Genomic DNA, 13,803 nt, shown 5'->3' on the forward strand with positions numbered 1-13,803 from the left:
CAGACGGGTACAGCGGGACCAGCCTCGCGAGGGTGCCTGGCTGCGTGCAGGATAGACGTCGACATCGAGGCAACAGGTGGGGAACGCGGGGTTTGTTGAGGGTATAGAGAGCGTGCAGGCGCAGACCGAGTGTCTGGGAGACTCCGAAAGGAAAAGAGAGAGCCTCGTCCTAGCTTGGGACCTGGGAGTTTTTACTGAGGACGGTGGTGTCCTCTTAGGCATCCAGGAACCGGTTAGAACAAAGATGAGGACTCAGGTCTTACTCCTTCCAGCATCTGGAACATGCTGGGGGCGGGGGGTCTTGATGTCCAGATATCTAGCTCCGGTGGTCTGGAATTCCACGATAGCTTCCTCGCCATTCTCACCTGAATGGAATAGGATAGAACAGAACAGAACAGAACGGAACAGAACAGGGGCACCTGGGTGGCTCAGTGGTTGAGCATCTGCCTTCGGCTCAGGGCGTGATCCTCGGGTCCTGGGATGCATCCCACATTGAGCTCCCCGCAGGGAGTCGGCTTCTCCCTCCGCCTATGGCTCTGCCTCTCTCTGTGTGTCTCAAATGAATGAATGAATTAATGAATCTTTAAAAAAAAACAACAATAGAATAGGAATTGCCTAAAGAAATCATTAGCTCCTTGTCCCTTACAAAGACTTAGACTATTTGTGCTATAAGGTATGCATAAAGTGGGGGTGCAGCGCCTAACAATAAAAGCAGGAAAAGGGGGCAGCCCCGGTGGCTCAGTGGTTTAGCGCCGCCTTCAGCCCTAAGGGACCCCGGATCGAGTCCCACACTGGGCTCCCTGGATGGAACCTCTGCCTCCCTCTGTGTCTCTCATTAATAAATAAATAAAATCTTTAAAATAAAAAAGCAGGAAAAGGAGCAAAAAGCAGATTTTCATGGAGTCCCTCAGTTTCCCTATCTCACCGGGGTGGAATTTTTGTCTCTTATCCCGAGCGCCCAGGGCAGTGCGAGGCACACTCCGAGTAGGTTCTCGGTAGATAAGTGTTGAATGACTGACTGCCTTTGCGGGAAGTTCCAGCGCAGTGTCTAATTCCTATGCCATACCAGCACGTTGCTGCTAATGAAGCAAGCATAACCTAGATGACGTCTGATAATGCTGTTTATTCAAAGTTGGCGATTGCTGTGGTTCTACTTGAGCCTAAGTTTACAAATTTAGCAACCATGCCTTCTTCCGTTCCTCTCCGAATTGCAATGTGAACACACCACCACCAAGGGGCGGCAGCAGCTAAGGGACAAATACCAGGCATTGACACCCCGCCGCCCTCCCCACCACCCCGTACCTTCCCTGGGGGAATTGAGTTAATGTGCTCATGAAGTACAGACTTCCTTTTTTTGTATGATAAAATTAATTTCTTTTTATTTCTTTTTTAATTTTTTTTATTGGAGTTCAATTTGCCAACATATAGCATAACACCCAGTGTTCATCCCATCAAGTATAATAAATCAGTCCTGGGGAGGTAATGTACAACATGATGACTGGAACAATACTGTATGGTGTATTTGAAAGTGGCTGAAAGCATAAATCCTAAAGTTTTCATCACAAACTCTGCAGTGACAGATGTTGATTTACCGTCGTAATCCTTGTGCAGTATGCATGTATTTCAGGTCTTAATGCCGTACACTTTAAACAGTGCTGTGTGTCAATTAAAAAACTGGAAGAAAAATAAAACACTACCTGCCTCCATACATGTGTCTCCTTGTTCTGAATTTTATATTCACTATTGCTCAGGGAGTGTAACTAGCTTCACTTTTAAAATGAGAAATATAAGTAAGTGGCAGATCTTGGATTTAAAGCCACTCGGGTTTCACTAAGGCCACCTCTCATTTAAGATCCTATTTCAAACCATGAAATATACATATACATCTCTGTGTGATATATGTTTTTTGCTTCCTCCTTAAATTTGCATACACTTACTCCCTTGAAAGATCTTTGTTCAGCAGTCCTTTAGATGTTAACTCCATCTAGTTGCCTTCAGAACATTTTAGAGCAACATTTAATTAAAGCCTCATAAATTTAAGCAAGTTTAATCATAAATCAATCACAGCGGGAGCAGTAATTGGAAATCACAAGTATCATAGAAATTAACTTCGTTGGAAGGATGGTAGTGATGGTAATGTCCAACAAATGTTAAACATATGCCAATCAATCAGGGAAGTTATTAATTTTTAATTTTTGCAAACCTACTCATTCAACTGGCATAATATTCTTTATTTTCCAGAAGAGGAAACTCAGGTTTGGGGGACCTGAGAGACCTACCCAAGGTAGATCTTTGGCCAAGGATTCCCTCAAACTATTTCCTCATGCTAAATCACCCTTTGGGCTTCCTTTATCAGCTTACCCCCCCAAATCTTAGTCTCACTCACTCAGTCTCTCTCCCAAATAAAAAGAATCATCAGGTCTGTGACAGTGAATATCAAAGATCAGCCTAGAACATCTTATTGTGCCAGGAAACAAGAAAATACTCAAAAGACAGGCAGAAAAATGTTAGAAGGACATGGGATCCAGCTTGGCATGAGCTCCCATTGTACAAATTCAGGACAGTTTAAATAACAAAAAGGATAATGATGAGGAATTATAACATATATATTTAAAAAGATCCATGAGTCCATAGTGATACTCAAAAATAAATGGGAGCAGAGAGGAAGTTTTCTTTACAAAATCCAGATAATAGAATAACAGAATGGGGGAGAATCACCACTCTGCAACTACTCATGTAATACTTGATTCAGAAAGGGATCACCTATGGATGCTAAAAGCAGTGAGGAAAAATTGTTGGGGATCAAGATATTCACCTAGCGTCTAAATATCACCCCACAGATTATCCCCACAAAGGGATAAAGGAAACATCATTGGGGAAATCTAGTGGACACCACCTTAACAAAGTGGTCAAAATTTATCATCACCCAAAATGGGACAATCTGACATTATTTATGCCTCGTGGCTATGATATAAACAACAAGATGCATATGGTATTCCTACCGTAACTATTTAACCTGAATCTATGTGGAAGAGAAATCAGATATATCCAGGAAATGATACATTCCACAAAACAACTAGCCTAAGCTCTTCAAAAAGAGCTTCTGGTTAACTATTTAACCAGAATCATGTGGAAGAGAAATCAGATATATCCAGGAAATGATACATTCCACAAAACAACTAGCCTAAGCTCTTCAAAAATATCAGATTTATGAAAGATGAGCCAAAGAAGTTCAGGAACTGTTGTAAATTAACGGAGACTACAGAGATATACAATGAATAGCCATGTATGATCCTCACTTGGGTTTTGGATCAGAAAGAAAAAAAAATCCAAAGAAATTATTAGGACAAATGTTTGAATATGAACTGTATGTGATAAATAATATTACTGTTACACTGTTGTAATTCTTGGACTTGGTAACAGTATTATGGCCATCAGGAGAAAGTCCATGTTCTTAGGATACAATGTGGAAATATTTAGGGGTACAGCATCATCATGCCTATAGCTCTAAGGGCTCAGTAAAAATCAAGGGCTTGATATCTAGAGTGGGAGCAAGAGAAATTCAGCAAATGTGGTGAAGCTAAATGAGGTGTCAATTGTACTACTCTTTCAACAGTTTTCTGAAATGTTTCAAAATAAGAAGTTGAGAGAATAACCACAGCGGTTTTCAACCACAGAAATTTGTTTTGCTCACATTGTACATCAGGGGTGGCAGCTACAGACCAGCTGTGGCTCAGCAACTTTATTCCAGAGTCCAAGCTGTGGAAGCAGCCCCTCACTTCCCTCTACACACACCCCCTCCCCACCAGCACCAGCTTGGGACTTGTGGTTCCCTGGAGGAAGGAAGGGAGAGCACAATCTGCTCTGTTTACTAGTCCTTGAAAGCTTCTTCTCAAACTCACTAGCTCTTGGTCTCACAGTTCCCTGGCCCTAGCAAGTCCAATCACCAAGCCCAGTGGCATTAGGCCAGCAGTGTATGCCTTTCTTGGGATCCAGTGAATGAGGTTATAGAATTCAAGGAGAAAAGCAACTCACTGATATCTAGAATCCAATAGCCCAGTTACCCTCCCAAGATCCGTTATTCTCCCAAGATCACCAGCTAAGTGGGAACTCAAAGATCCCACTTTGAACTATGAACTAAGATCCATCTCCAAAGCTTATGCTTTGTTTTTCTCTCAAACTCATGTTTTTTTTTAATCCAAATATGTGATTTTACATTTTCTTTTTTTTTTTATTTATGATAGTCACACAGAGAGAGAGAGAGAGAGAGGCAGAGACACAGGCAGAGGGAGAAGCAGGCTCCATGCACCGGGAGCCTGACGTGGGATTCGATCCCGGGTCTCCAGGATCACACCCTGGGCCAAAGGCAGGCGCTAAACCACTGCGCCACCCAGGGATCCCTGGTTTTTTGTTTTGTTTTTTTTGTTTTTTTTTTTTTATGATAGTCACACAGAGAGAGAGAGAGAGGCAGAGACACAGGCAGAGGGAGAAGCAGATTTTACATTTTCAAATTATGGTACATTTGCTCGCTTGGAAAATCAAGAAAATATATATTATAAGGCATACTTTGAAAAGTGTCTCTCCCAGCCCTTGTCTCCATTCATTCTTCCCAAAATTTCACACAGGATACCATTGTTAATAATTTCTTGTGTGCCCTTGAGAGTCCTGGGTGCCTCTATTAGCTAACCCTGATATACAAACTCACTCTCCTCCCCACTTATGTCCCAAATGCAGCAGATGAAACACATAGTTCTTTGCCTTGCCAGGCTCTGCTTTTAATCAGCTTTAATGTGTTAGTCTGTTTCTCCTGAGAAGCAGACATCAAGACAGGGTTAAAAATGCAAGGATTTTATTTGGCTACATACCAGTGAGAGAAGAGGGGAAGGCTGGTCCATATGTAGTAGAGAAGGAAGAGAGAGTGGAGGAGTTCCTGACTGTCCAAGCAGGCTAAGGAAGCTGGTCAGCACCATGAAAGGACAGGGGTTAGTCCCTGAGCGCAAATCCAGAACCAGAAGGATCCCAATCTTTCAGGGACAGGTTTGCCATACTCATCTCCAGCTGGGAAGAGCCAGGGGGGAGGTGTGCCCTCAGAGCAAACAGGGTGGATTTCAGAGTTTAACAGCAGAGGCTCTGAGTCATGACCCCCCTCATTCCCCGGATTTGGAGATCTATGAAGCATTTGAAATAAGCTGTATTTAAGAAATCAAATAATTAAAGAAGCACTTGCTATGCATTTTGCATTTACTACACAATAAACACACACAAGCATTTCTAGCAATGATCTCCAACAAGACTCAACACCCTCTACTTCCACCTGGCCTGAAAGATGCAAACACACAACTCCTAAGATGATAAGAACAGAAGGAAAAGCCGGTGCAACCCAAGGCTTTCCTTTCTGCTAGTGTGGTACCATGGAGCAAAATGGTACCTACACTTCAACATCATTCCTTACTAACTCCTGAATGGGCTAAGGTAGCAGTGGAGTGTGTGTGTGTGTGTGTGTGTGTGTGTGTGTGTGTGTGTGTCAGTGGGCTTCTGGAGAAATAAAATGCAGTTGAATATAAAAATGTACATATGGGGCACCTGGTTGGCTCCATCAGTGGAGCATGCAACTCTTGATCTCAGGGTTGCAAGTTTAAGCCCCACACTGAGTGTAAAGATTACTTAAAAATTTAAAAAAAAAAAAAAAGCTTTTCAGAAAATGTACATATCATCCACTTCTGCTAGCATTCCTCCTTTAAACTATTTTTTTCTTCCTTACACCACAATAAAATGCTATCAGTTCTTCCTTATTAGTAAAAAAGAGAGAACCAAGGATATAGATCACCAAAGCATAGAGTTTCTTCTTAGGTAATATTTTCTATTTCATTTTATAAATGTGTGCATGTGTAAGAATTGCGTTAGGAGGAGATCCCTGGGTGGCTCAGGGGTTTAGCGCCTGTCCTCAGCCCAGGGCGTGATCCTGGAGTCCCAGGATCGAGTCCTTACATGGAGCCTGCTTCCCCCTCTGCCTGTGTCTCTGCCTCTTTGTCTCTCTCTCTCTCTCTTTTTCTCTCTCTCTGTCTCTCATGAATAAATAAATATTAAGAAAAGAAAGAATTGTATTAGGAAAGTAAATGTTTTATTTCTAACCTTCATTAATAAATACCAAGTAATGTTTAGTTTGGGTTCCCTGCTCTGCCGGGAGCTTGCTTCTCCCCATCCGCGCAGCTCTGCCTACCTGAACTCTCTCTGTTGAATAAATAAATAAAATCTTAAAAAAAAACCCACTTATGATTCAGTAAGGCTTGAAAACTGTAAATTAAATCACAAGGTGAAGAGAGAGTATGGACCACTTATTCCACTCATCTCATTTACTAGATAGAGAAGATGATTTACAGAAAGGCTAGTATTTGGCTCACAGTCATACAGAATGCTAGGGTAGCATCTGGGACCATTGGAAACACCAGGGCATGTGGAAAATGCCAGGACTCCTGAAATTGGCATGTGCTCCTTAAAATCCTCTGAATCATCCCACCCTGCGGCATCCACACCAAACCCTTCATTTCATAGTTCTGTGAACCATGCAAGAATCCTCTTCCCATTTGTTTAGGATTTCAAAGATGTACTAATCCCTCGAACACATGTTGATGTGGATTTTCTTTGATGAAAAAAGGCAGATATATTCTTCAGAAGTAAGCTCCTCTTTGGTCCTCCCTCCTATTTGAGGCTGAGAAAACCTATGAGAGTACCCTCAAGTTTACTTAGAGTCTTTGTGGCGAGTGAAAATGGGGAGTGGGGTTCGTGGCGAGTGAAAATGGGGAGTGGGGTGAAAATTGGCCAAGATGATGCTTTTTTGGTGAAACAAAATACTTTCTTCCAGAATCCCTTTCCCACTGTATATAATTATACATAACTTCTTTTTTTTTCCCACTTTTTATTGTTCTTTTAAGCTCTTGAGTTGCCCTGTTTTATTCTTTACTCCTTGGCTATGACACTGGCCTGTCCTCCCTCCACTCCCCTCCATCCAATCTTGACCTGCCCTGGGAGAACACACAAGCTCAATCCTGAATACCCAAAAACCACCCACACCTACTGACTAACTCATGAAATGTAGTATTGTGAAGAAGTAAAAACCTCTGTTAGATCCCAGATCTCCACTTCTGAGCCCTATGACCTGGGGATAGTTGGACCATAGTTTACTTAACTATACTCTCTTTGATGTGCCCTTAGGATATTTGAAACATTTTGCTGTGATGAGCATCGGTCTATCTAAAATCTGTGCACTGGGTATTTCTTAAGAAGAGATTCATAGTCACGGAATTGTTTGATCAAGGGTATATGTATTTGAATTTCGATAGGTGCTGCCAAAGTTTCCATCAAAGCCATTAACGAACAAAATAAAACAGAGATCTGTTTATTCCAAATGAGAATTGCAAATATTGTCACAGTGGTAAAAAGCCACATTGTCATGCATCTTTGACTTGGTGAATGAGGTCCAAGGTCACACTCTCTAATCTTTCACCTTCCCCATTTCATATGCAAGATCTTTTTTAACTTGGCCTGGCATTTATCTATTGGATTCATCAGAGAAAATACAAATAGAGCCAGTAATTTCTTGTCAATCTTTGTTTCAAAGGGCTGGATTATATCTCTCAAACCTATTATAAAAGCTTGATCATCTAATTGCATATCTTCAATTAAAATGAGTTGATCTATCCAGACTTTTATTAGTGTTTTCCTCTAGATTTCCTCTCAAATCGTTTTACATTTTTATGGCTGTTTTACATTACACAAACAACATAGTCTCTGCATAAAAATTCAAACACATAGAGAGTAAAGCATGAGTCATCCTTCCCAATCTCACTGTGCTCTATATCTCTATATTTCTATACCTATATCTCAGATATTCTTAATTTCTCAATCCATTCTGTAATACTCAACTGCCCCATATACTGACAGTATACAGGTTATTCAAATAGATCCCCCAAGAAGTGGCAAAGGCAATGAAACATAGGAACAACAAGAATAAAGAATCAGAAACTCCCTACAGTTCTCTCTGTGACAACTGTGGGAGTATTTTGATAACTGTTGGCAGCAGGACGCCGCATGTGATGTGGGGAAGGAAACCTTGGCATTGAAACAAGCAAATGGTTTGGCGACAGTTTATTAAATTTCTGCAATGCTTGCAAATGCCAGTAACAATTTCTCAGACTGCAGACTGACTACACGTGACAGGTTTGATAATGGTTCACAATTGTTACCAAGTCAATTAACCTTCAAAATTAAAAATTATAGAATCTCTGAATAATTGTCACTACTAAAACAAAAGCTCCCTGGAGTTTATGTATTTAACTTGTTTGTTTTGGTTGCTTCTCTGCCACAGATTTGGAAGCCAACCAAAGGCATCCAAGTAAAATTATAATTAAATCTCACTGGTAAGCTTTTATCAAACTATTAGATATTCTTCATACCAAAAAAAAAAAAAAGTCCACATTCTTTCCTAAATGTACATCTGTAAATGCCTACATTAAAAAGGGTTTTCAAAGCAATAGCTCACATTATACCTTAAGGAACTAGGATAAGATCAAACTAAACCCCAAACTAGCAAAAGGTGGGAAATAATGTAGATTAGAGCAGAGATCAGTGAAACAGAGAACAGAAAAAAAAAAAAATAGAGAAAATCAATGAATCCAAAAGTCAGTTATTCAAAAAGATTCTTTTTCTTGGTTAGCTAAACTGACCAAGAAAAAAGAGAGAAAATACAAATTACTAAAATCAGGAATAGAAGAGGCACATTACTACCAATTTTATAGTAATAAAATTGATTATAAGGAAAGCTATGAATGACTACATGCCAAAAATCAGATAACTTAGATGAAATGAACCAATTCCTAGAAAGACGCAAACTACCAAAACTGACTCAAGGAAAAAATTTAAAAATCTGAATATTCAGGCCTATAACAAGGTAAGAGATAAAATTAGTGATTTTTAAATTTCCTACCAATATAAAACAAAGTTCACATGACTTTACTGGTGAAATCTACCGAATATTTGAAGGAAATTAATCCTAATTTGTTGCAAACTCTTACAAAATACAGGAGTGGCAGGAACACTTTTAAATTCATTTTATGTGGCCAGAATTATTCTGGTACCAAGACTAGAAAAAAATATATCACAAGAAAAAAAAACAAACTATAGACCAAAATCCCATATGAATATAGATGCAAAAAATCTTCAGCAAAATACTAGCAAACTAAATCCAGCAACATATAGAAAGATTACCAGGACCAAATGGGATTTATCCCAGAAATCCAAGGGTAGGTATAATATATGAATATCAATCAATGTAAAAACTATATACAGAATAAATAACAAAAAAAAAAACCACATGATAATCTCAACAGATACAGGAAAGGTATTTGATAAAATCCAGCATCCTTTCTTGATCAAAACACCCAACAAACTAGGAATAGAAGGGAATTTAATAAACTCTCCACAGCTAACATCATACATGATGGAGAAAGACTAAATACTTTCTCTTAAATCAGAAACAAGAAAGAAAAGAATGTCCACTCTTTCACTTTTGTTTAACGTTGTACTGGAGGTCATATTCAGGACAATTAGGCAAGGAAAAGAAATAAAAAGTGCTCACTTCAGCAGCACATATACTAAAATTGGAACAATAAAGAGAAGATTACATGGCCCTTGCACAAGGATGACATGTAAATTCACAAAACATTCCACCGAAAGAAAGAAGGAAAAGAAAGTATCTGGATTGAAAAAGAAGAAGAAAGAAAGAAAGAAGAAAGAAAGAAAGAAGAAAGAAAGAAAGAAAGAAGAAGAAGGAAAGGAAGGAAGGAAGGAAGGAAGGAAGGAAGGAAGGAAGGAAGGAAGGAAGGAAGGGAGGAGAAGAAAGGAAAAGAAGCAAAACTATCTCTATTTGTGGATGGATGACACCGTATTGTACATAGAAAATCCTAAGGAATCCACTAAAAAAATTAGAACTAATAAGAGTACAGGAAGGTTACAGGATACAAGATAAACATTAAAAAATCAATACTTTCTTAGACTAGCACTGAAAATTCTGAAAATAAAATTAAGAAAACAATTCCATTTACAATAGCATTAAAAAGAATAAATTAGTGTAAATTTAGTAAAAGAAGTGTAAAACTTGCACACTGAAAACTAAAACATCACTGAAACTAAAGACCTCAAAAAAATGAGATGATATCCTATGTTCATAAATCAAAAGACTTGATATTGTCGAGATGGTAATACGCCCCAAATTGACTTGTAGATACAATATAATCCCTATCAAAATCCCAGCTGGCTTTTGAAGGAATTGACAAGCTGATTCTAAAATTCATAGAGAATTGCAAAGAACCCAGAATAACAAAACAATTTTGAAAAAGAAGAATAAAGTTAGAAGACTCCCTGATTTCAAAACTAACTACAAATCTATGGTAATTGAGACAATATGGCACTGAGGGGTGCCTGTGTAGCTCAGTCAGTTAAGCATCTGCCTTTGGCTAAATGATTTTACTTATTTATTTGAGAGAAAGAGAGAGCATGAGCAGGAAAAGGGCAGAGGGAGAAGCAGACTGCCCACTGAGCAGGGAGCCAGACGTGGGGCTTGATCCCAGGACTCTGAGATCATAACCTGAGCTGAAGGCAGATGCTTAACTGACTGAGCCACCCAGATGCCCTAAATAAAATCTTTAAAAAAAAAAAAAAAAAAAAAGACAATGTGGCACTGGCTTAGAGATGGACATATAGAGTGGTAGAAAAATTGAGAGTCCAGCAATCGATCTTTGACAAATATACCAAATCATCAAAGGGAAAGAATAATATTTTCAATTAATGATGTTGGCACAAGTGGATATCCACATGCAAAGAATGGGATTTATTTACCAAGATATACCTCTCAAACCAGACAACATACAGAAAAGTTATATGACTACCTCACAACATATACAAAAACTTAAATGAAAAGGAATTACCAACGCAAATGAGAGAGCTAAAACTACAAAACTCTAAGAAGAAAAATATAAGAGTAAATCATTCTGACCTTGAGTTAAGCAGTGGTTTCTTAGCTTTAAAAAAATAAGTAAAAAAAGAAAAAAAGAAATTGTACTACATCAAACTTTGTGCACATATCAAGAAAGTAAACAGATTTCCATAGAATGGGAAAAAACTTTGTAAATCATATACCTGACAAGAAACTTATGTCCAGAATATATGAAAAACACAACTCAATAACAAAAAAGGGACAACTAATCTAAACTAAAAGTGAGCAAAGCATTTGAATAGACATTTATCAAAGAAGATATGCAAAATAGGCAGCAGGCATGAAAAGCAAGGAGAAGATGCTCAACATCATTAACATCTAAACCAAATGAGGTGTTACTTCACACCCAGTAGGTTGGCTATAATAATTAAAAAAAAAAAAAAGCAGTCATTAACAAGTGCTGAGGAGATTGCGGAGACCCTGGAACTCTCACACACGCTAATAAGAATGTAAAGTGGTCCAGGGGCTTTGAAAAACAGTCTGGCGGTGCCTCAAAATGTTGAACGGACAGTTATCATGCAACCTAGCACTTCAACTCTTAGACATTCACCAAGAGAAATGAAAACATACATCCACACAAAAAGTTGTACCTGAATATTCATAGCAGCATCCGTCATAACAGTCAAAAGGTGGAAACAACCCAAATGTCCATCAACTAATGGATGAAAAATAAAATGTAGTGAATCCATACAACAAAATATTATTCATCAGTGAAAAGGAATAAAATACTGATACATAATACAACATGGTTGAGTCCAGAAAACATTGTGCTAAATGAAAGAAGCCCATCACAAAAGATCACACGGTGTATAGTTCAATTTATATTAAGTGTTTCAAAATAGGAAACTATTTACAGGCAGAAGGTGGGTTAGTGGTTGATTAGGACTGGGGGAAGGCGGTTGGGAGTGGGGGGTGCATGCTAATGGTTCCTAGGTTTCTCTTAGGAGAGACTAAGATGTTCTAAAATGAGATATGGTGATTGTTGGGGCACCTGGGTGATTTAGTCAGTTGAGTGGCCAACTTTTGATTTCAGCTCAGGTCATGATTTGGGGTCCTCGAATGAGCCTTTGTGGACTCTGTGCTCAGTGGGGTGTCAGCTTCAGAATTCTTTTTTTTTTTAATTTATTTATTCATGATAGTCACACAGAGAGAGAGAGAGAGAGGCAGAGACACAGGCAGAGGGAGAAGCAGGCTCCATGCACCAGGAGCCCGATGTGGGATTCGATCCCGGGTCTCCAGGATCGTGCCCTGGGCCAAAGGCAGGCGCCAAACCGCTGCGCCACCCAGGGATCCCAGCTTCAGGATTCTTTCTCCCTGCCCTACCCCCACTTACTTGTTCTCCCTAAAATAAATAAATAAATCCTGTTTTTTAAAAAAGATATGATGATGGTTTCACATCTCTGCAAATATACTGAATAACATTGAATTTACACTTTAAGTGGGCGAATTGTATAGCATTTGACATATCTTCATAAAGCTGTTTTTTAAAAAAAAAAAAAGTTCTTGACTAATCTGGTTGGCCTTTTGACAGGATACTTTATTCCTAGTCCCTTGGTCATGACACTTGCCTGCCTCTTCCAATCAACCTTGACATGCCCTGGAGAGGAGGCCAGCTGGGTCCTGACCATCTAAAGCCACCCCAAATTAGTTGGATACAACCAGCATGAACTGCCAAAGAGTTGGCACAGCTCCAGAGCTAAGCTGCCTTTGTTCAAATCCCTGATGTTCACTTCTTAGCGCTTGACTTGTATTAGTTTCTTTGCACCTCATGCTTCTAATTAATCATGAAAAATTAGAATAATTATAATACCTTGCAGCACTTGGGGACACTTAAAGCATTGGCATTCAGCATACTAATGAGTACACTCAATGAGGTCAGTATTTGTTATTGGGAGTGGCCTTCACGCTCTGACCCTCATGGGACTGGTTCTGGCCCAGATTTGGATGATTTTGCATTTTATTTCACATGGAGATAACAACAGTTGTCTTCGCTAGGCTCCCTAACTTAGCAGAAGGGTCCATGCAGCCACCTGGGCATGGAAGGTAGTTTGGTGCACATCCATAGTTAAGTGGAATTATGTGTTTTTAATTAGGACACATTTTCTGCATCAAGTATGTAGCTAAGAAGACTCATTACCTCATTTTTAGAAAAATAATTATACATAAAATAGGAGTATTCAGAAATGCATTTAGAAGGTAGTGAGCATTGAAAACATCAGGAAAAGGGAGTGTATTTGCAATTCAAGTTTTAAATCTTTCATTTATTTGTAATCTGATTGTTTTTTATTCAACTCAGGTTAATGCTCCTGTTGGCATGAATCATCTCTGGTAATCATAACATATTTATTTTATTCTCGTCTCCTTCCTTTGCAACCCACAATATTTAGATGCTTGATAAGCTGGAAAATTCAACCCAACATCTTCTACAATAAAAAATTTCCATCATGACTGTCAATGAGAATTTGAGAATCCAGGTAGTAACATATAACAGATATCCCAAATGTTGGTAACTGAGTATTTATAAACAGGCAGTCTGGTTGATTTTTACTTGTGCCAGTTTCATGAGACTTTATAATAGTTTAGAACAGTGGTTTTATACCTTCCCCAAATAGCTTTCTTACACATTTTTCCTGTGGCCTCTCATGACATTTTCACTTTAAGGAATCTCCATACCCAATGTGGAACTTAAACTCACAACCCTGAGATCAAGAGTGGCATGCTCTACCAACTGAGCCAGCCAGACAGCCCCCCAT

At 39.1% G+C, this 13,803-nt stretch overlaps 1 non-coding gene across 1 annotated transcript; it reads left to right on the forward strand.

The window, feature by feature from the left end:
* Positions 1–9,626: 9,626 nt before the first annotated feature.
* On the forward strand, positions 9,627–9,732 carry LOC112661946 (U6 spliceosomal RNA). The gene has a single exon (XR_003138104.3). It is a non-coding gene; the product is annotated as a U6 spliceosomal RNA (small nuclear RNA).
* Positions 9,733–13,803: the final 4,071 nt, after the last annotated feature.

The sequence above is a fragment of the Canis lupus genome, chromosome 31, assembly GCF_003254725.2.
Source record: "Canis lupus dingo isolate Sandy chromosome 31, ASM325472v2, whole genome shotgun sequence".
Classification (NCBI taxonomy): domain Eukaryota; kingdom Metazoa; phylum Chordata; class Mammalia; order Carnivora; family Canidae; genus Canis; species Canis lupus.